This window comes from Egretta garzetta, unplaced genomic scaffold, assembly GCF_000687185.1.
Source record: "Egretta garzetta isolate BGI_Z169 unplaced genomic scaffold, ASM68718v1 scaffold11, whole genome shotgun sequence".
Lineage (NCBI taxonomy): Eukaryota > Metazoa > Chordata > Aves > Pelecaniformes > Ardeidae > Egretta > Egretta garzetta.
In genome coordinates, this window is record NW_009258621.1 from 1,602,683 (window position 1) to 1,609,274 (window position 6,592).

Genomic DNA, 6,592 nt, shown 5'->3' on the forward strand with positions numbered 1-6,592 from the left:
TCTTAAATGCCAGAGTTACATGGGGGAGCCTGCACAACTCTGAGCCTTCCTCTGCTGCTATCAGTCCTCTGCTCTTAAGAGTACTTAATTTACTCATAAAAAAAGAGCTTCTGGAGACAGCATATTTCGGTATTCAAATGTCTCAGGTGAGGCTACAGGAGACCCTTCTTACACCAAGCAGACAAGCCCAGGCATCTTTAAATGTCTTAGACCATTGCTTATCAAGCGTGCAGAGGGGCAACCTCTAGTCCCCAGGAGGAAAACCAGAGGGTGCAGTGATGGAGAACTAGCAGAGCCTACCAAAGACTTGCATGTTTCCCTCTTTTTCACTTTTTCCCTTTGAGCCACTGGTGCACGAGTCCTTTAGACTCCTGGACTGCCCAGAGAGTAATTTCAATGGGTACTACAGCTTTTAAAGAGGATTGGATCAAGGTCCTGGAGAATAAAAGAGATCCCTAGGTCTCTTCTCCTTGCTTATACTTTATGGTCCTTCTGTAGGTTAAGTTAACAGGTTTTTCTAGGTATGCCACAATCCATATTACATTATTTTTCCATTGCTAGTTTCAAATTATACTGCTTCTCCCTCTAAGCTCATAAAGTTCTTTTTAAAAGCTCATAAAATTTCACCTGTGTACGTTTATGGCTCTCAGGATATGAACTAAACTCAATTGATTTAGCTATATTTACCACTGCTGAACTTCATGCTGTATTTCACCGCACTACCTTTTCAGGAGGAATAAGTCACTTCCTCCTCTTTTCCTCTTGCCGAATTCCTCCAGCGCAGCCACTGAATCCAGAAGGCTAATCCAATTTTTTCCCCCTTTTGTTGGAAACCCACCAATAAAATTCTGGCTTAAAATGCAAATAAGTGTGTCTGCACTGACAAATAGCTTAGTTTCCTACCCCTCTCCCAGGCCCTAAGTCTGATCATCCATACCACATATTCATAGAATCATAGAATAGTTTGGGCTGGAAGGGACCTTTAAAGGTCATCTAGTCCAACCCCCCTGCAATAAGCAGGGACACATTTAACCAGATGAGGTTGCTCAGAGCCCTGTCCAACTTGACCTTCAGTGTTTCCAGGGATGGGACATTCACCACCTCTCTGGGCAACCTGTTCCCAGTTTGCTCAAAGTAGTTCTTTCTGGAAGGAAAAACCAGCACAGCTGATAGGACTGTCACCCCACATTTGCCATGAGGCCAGCAATGCAGGTGTGGAAGGCCTCAGTTTTGGTCCCTTCTCCTGGCCGTCCTTCAATGCTCCTCTGAGACCCTCCACACAAACCTCTTCTGAGTATTTGCACACGATAACCCAGAGCACGCAACACATACCATTAGCATCACGTTATGAAAGCACCAGCCTGTCTGGTTACAACACCCCCTCCACATGCACATTTCTTCAAGCTTCAGGGGGAGGAAAGAAAAAAAAAAAATCCCACAGAAAAATAATAACGATATGTCAAGGCCGTAACTTGTGGCCCAGGAAAGACCTAAGCCAAGAGCTATGCAGCGCGGGTGCCGCCAGGTTGCTCCAGAGGGACTCGGCCTCCAGCAGTATTGACAACAGCCACTACATACCCCTGTGGTCTGGGGACGTCCTGAGGGGTGGCTGCCTTCAGGAACAGATACAGCCAACAAGAGAGTTCAAATGTCAACCCCAGCTCCAACAAGCACCCAAATCCATGGCAGCACCTTGCAGACCTCAGCTCTGAAAAGTCCGAGAGGCTTCCTTGGTCCAGCAAACATTGGTCAGGTCTCTCTTGCTCTTGTCAAGGTTGGACAAAGAGGCCTTAGCCAGCAGATGACCAACGGCAACCATGCCTCTAACGCTGACAGAAATTAACACCCATAAAGTAACACGGTAGCCAGGCATAAACCCAAAACTAGAGGCAAAGTTTATCTAAACTTATTTGAGCTGCCATGATTTCTTTTCCCATTTTAGACAGGACCATGAAAACAGGTTTGATCTCTAGCCCTTTATTTCCTTTATGGCTGGAACATGAAGTAAATCAACAGTTCAGGACCTCCAAAATATTTTTATTTGCTTTCGGTATTTGCTTATAAAAATGATTGGAGTTTGTCAGAGGGAGTGGAAGAGCTGAGTTATTTTTTTCTGCTTGGGGCAGGAATGAATTTGCAAGGGGTAGAACAGGAACTGACTCTGGCCTTTCCAACTTTGTGGTTCATTCTTTTTCTCGGTATCGTAGTAAATTGTTGCACTGGGCTGGAATGATCCAGCGCTGCTTGATTTCTCACAGCCTTGTGACTTCGAAGCAAGCATTCAGCCCTGGTAGCCTCACACCTTGGCAGGGGTCACCTCTGCACAGTCCTGACCTCCGCAGAGGGAGCACAACCCCTCTCCCACATGCACCTTGTAGGGCACACGGGTGCCACGGGAGGAAGAGGAGTGGCAGGGGCCATGCAGAGGCATCCTACCTCATGGATGGGGACCACCAGCCACCTGCTCCTGAGAAGGAGGCAGCAGGTCCTGGTTGCTGCTGAATGCAGAAAGCTGATTGACTTCGGTTAAGTTTGTTACACAGAATAAAGTCTGATGGAGGGGAAAAAAGTCACCCCAGTGTGGAAGATTCTGCTTTTTCTTCTCCTAAGAGACAAAAAATTATGCACTCGTCCTGTCCAGAGAGATCCAAAACAAGGACTGGGGTGAAATCAAGACCCCAGGTATGAACATCCCTGATATTTAGGAGCGGATCTCCTCTCATAAGATAAGCCATCTTACAAACCTCTCTATAATGGGCAAACTAAAGTCCTAGATTCCAAGCAGAAATTAATTTGAGAATATTACTTCCAGATGCAAATCTTAATTTAGCAAGTTTGGGCGCTGTGGGAAATTACTGATTTGGCACACCAGACCTCAAAACTCACTGTTTTTCTTCAATATCATATGCACTGAGACACCTCAACATAAAGACTCTCACCCAGGATATTTTAAAGTGAGAAGAAATAAAAATCAAACGTGGAACTGCCATCTCCTTTGGTTTAATACAGCAGACACTATGTGTGTGAAAAGCAGCACACCACTCCTATTAACAGTCTCACACTTTTGGTCATGCTTCCTGGAGGTAGGTGGTTCACTGCTGTCTCTTCTGCTCATTTGGTATTGTTGTTTTAAAGGTCCTATCATTTTTCTTAGGGAAGAGATTGATTGGCCTTGATAAATGGACCAACAGCTCTTTCATAAGAGATCGCACAGGCAGTTGTACCTGGGAGCACGAGGCCAACCGCACTCATTAGGTCATGGTGAGTTGCAGTCACCAGCGGTGTGGGCACAGGAGGAAAACATCAGTGACTGCTCTCCAAAGTCTTTCCTTGGGGTCCTGGGGCTGAAAGTCCTGTCTCTACTACAGCACTGAGATGACAGGAGTCAGCCTGGTCCAAGGACTGCGTACGTGCAGTCAAAGAGCAGCTAGTCCAACTCAGAGTGCTCTTCACAACCTCCCCCCTGGAGGTTATCACCATCTCGGATCTGCTCACTGAGGTACTCATGGGTATGCTGCCTAAGCCACTGCTCTGAAAAGATGTCCTGCTTGCAAAACCCCAAGAATTTGGCTATTTACACAAATGTGGTTTGAATTGCTTGGGATCCTATGCAGATAGCCACACCATGAGTAGATCTAAAGGAATCAAAGTATTTAGGAGAAGTCAGTGACAGGCAAACAGGTGCAGTAATTTCTTCAGCAAGCAGAGGTGCAGCTGGAAAGATGTACGCATGCACAGACCCGGTACCATCCCCTCAGCCACTGCCTTCCATCATGCCTTCCTCATGCAGGCAACCTCCTCCTGCTGTAAGCTAACATCAGCGTACTGAGTCACTGCCACAACGGCATCGTACTCACAGGCTGCACACAGCTGCGTCATCTGCTGTAGATGTGGTCTTCTCGAGCAGGGTGGGCAGCAACACCTTACCTTAGCAAGACCACAAGATTAATCAGTGCTTGCCTATGGGAGCTATGCCCGGAGCTGGATGTGTTTTCCTAGCAGGACTATAGGTCCCATATCATACCTCAGTGCCACTGAAAGGCAACAAGGCTTTATCTGCAGTCCGTGCCGACAGACACACGCGTGCTCTCTTGGTACGCCAAGCCAGCTGGACAGGAACCAAGCTAACCGCGGCTGTGTGGCTTGCAGCCTGAGCTGGCTCACATCCTCCCAGCTCGGGGCGCAGGCAGCGCGAACGCATCTGCCTGCAAGAGACCGCGTAGGCAGGGAAAGCAAGAGGCAGGCAGAGAGCGGTGCAGTGGTGTCAGCCTCTTAGAAAGCACCTAGTGAGCCCTGGAACGACAGTTTTTGTGAAAAGTTAGACTCTCCTCACCCTGTTCTCCCTGCGGTCCCAATCTGCCTTTCTTTACTGCTGGCTGTTTTCAAGCTGGAGGCAGGTGAACAAATAAGTATGTGGTATCTGAAGCTTTGATAAGCAATGTTGCTTACATAAAAAAAAAATTTACAAATTAGCCTCTTTCTCTATTTTTAAATCAGACCAAATTAAAAAAAAGTTTTCTCCTTTCAGCGGAAACTTCTTTGACGCATTTAGCTTAATAAGTCCTTTTGACAGATGACTTATCACTCACATCCCCATCTCCTAATCACTTCCTTGTCTTGCAGCCACCCTGGCTGAAGACTGATGATAGCTTCTAATAGCCACCCCAGCCGCCTGGCTCCTGCCAGTGCCAGGCACAGCACCAAGTGCTGCAGTCAGTGGTGCCGGGGCTCTGCGTGCTCCCTCTGCGGGGCAGCCACAGCTCAAAACCCTGCTGGAAATAGTGCCTGCTCCTGGGAACTGGATGGTGGACATTTTCACCCTAGTAATAGCCTCATATTTTTAGAGTGGTGGAAGTCTACAGTGATGCTTTGCAAAGAACAGCAGTTTTAGAGCAGCACCTCCTGTGGGGTACGTCTCCATGGGATGGGTGAAGAGTACCCTGACCCCATGACTGGCCTTGGAGTTGGAAATCAGCCTCATGGCTCTCCATTGTGGAGGGTGTCTCTGCAGGGCCAGCTTGGGGCAAGGAGAAGAGCATGCAGGTTGTCCTCAGGTGCTCTGCCTTGGTTGAGGAGCACCCATGGGTGAAGCGTAGGCGGTTGCAGAGCTTCTGTGGAGGGAGCACCAGAAGGCCATGACCCAACTCGCAGCCACCACTAGCTCAACGAGCAGCTTGATGAGCAGCCAAAGCCATGCCTGGTAAATACTAGCACATTGCAGCTGCTGTCATGGATGATCCCTGTGAAGGCGGGGAGGGCCATCAGTGCCTGGAGACTTCTGCAAGCACTCCACCTGCTCCATCACCCTTCCCACGGGTGCCTGTCAGGGCAACACAGCTCCTTGCCTGCCCTGCCCAGAGTTCTGGGCACGATTTCACACACGGTTCCTATCTCAACAGGCCCCTGCTATCAAAGGGAAGAGGGTGGTATCACAGGGGAAAAAAAAAAAAAATCTGGATTTTGTGGGAACTGAGCTCTGCTTTGCTAGAGGCCATCCAGCAGTGGAAAACATGAGTGAGAGAGTGCATGGAGGAGCTGAGCTGCTGCTCCAGGGTAACACCAGCTCTGAGCCATGCTTCGGTCACCCAGATACACAGACAAAGATGCAAAGCTGCACCAAGCTGCTGCCTCTGGTCATGGGCTGAGGGATACCAGCATTTCCCAGGCCAAAACAAGTACCATCTACTCTAGCCAAGGGGAACCGCACTCCACGAGTGTTTTTCCTGAGGGCTGTATGCAGAAACTCTCAAGCAGCAGCTTAAGAAACAGATCTGCTGCAGGCCCATCCAAATCCCGCACGTGTCTGATCCTTGCAGCATGTTTTTTCTTGCAGTGCTCGTTACACCAGAGAGAGAGAGGCTTTTCATTTCAAGCAACTCATCATTTAACACACCTTGTTAAATCTGCTCTGGCATCAAAATGGGAGTTTGGGGATGCCCAGTCCCAGAAGCAATACTGGTGACTATACTTCATGACTTTATTTCATTTGATTGCTTTTATTACGCTTCCCCTTCCACCCTTCCGGCTCAGTCCCAAACAGGGAAGTGGGACACCTGCCCAAGAGTGCACTCTGAGAAAGAGGAGGTCCTTCCCTCAGAGACAGGGCTTTCTCTCAGCAGCACATTTGTTTAACTTCCCTGTAAAGGAGGCTGGCAGAATAAAGCGGGGACTTTTCTTCAGCCTTACTGACAAATCATAGAATCATTTGGTTGGAAAAGACCTTTAAGGTCATCAAGTCCAACTGTACCTGTCCACTACTAAGCCATGTCCCTAAGCACCTCATCTGCCCGTCTTTTAAACAATTCCATGATGGGGACTCAACCACTTCCCTGGGCAGCCCGTTCCAGTGCCTGATAACCCTTTCAGTGAAAAAATTTTTCCTAATGTCCAACCTAAATCTCCCTTGGCACAACTTGAGGCTATTTCCCCTCCTATCACTTGCTACTTGGGAGAAGAGACCAACACCCACCTCGCTACCCCCTCTTGTCAGGTGGTTGTAGAGGGCGATAAGGTCTCTCAGCCTCCTCTTCTCCAGACTAAATAACCCCAGCTCCCCCAGCCGCTCCTCATCAGCCTTGTGCTCCAGACCCCT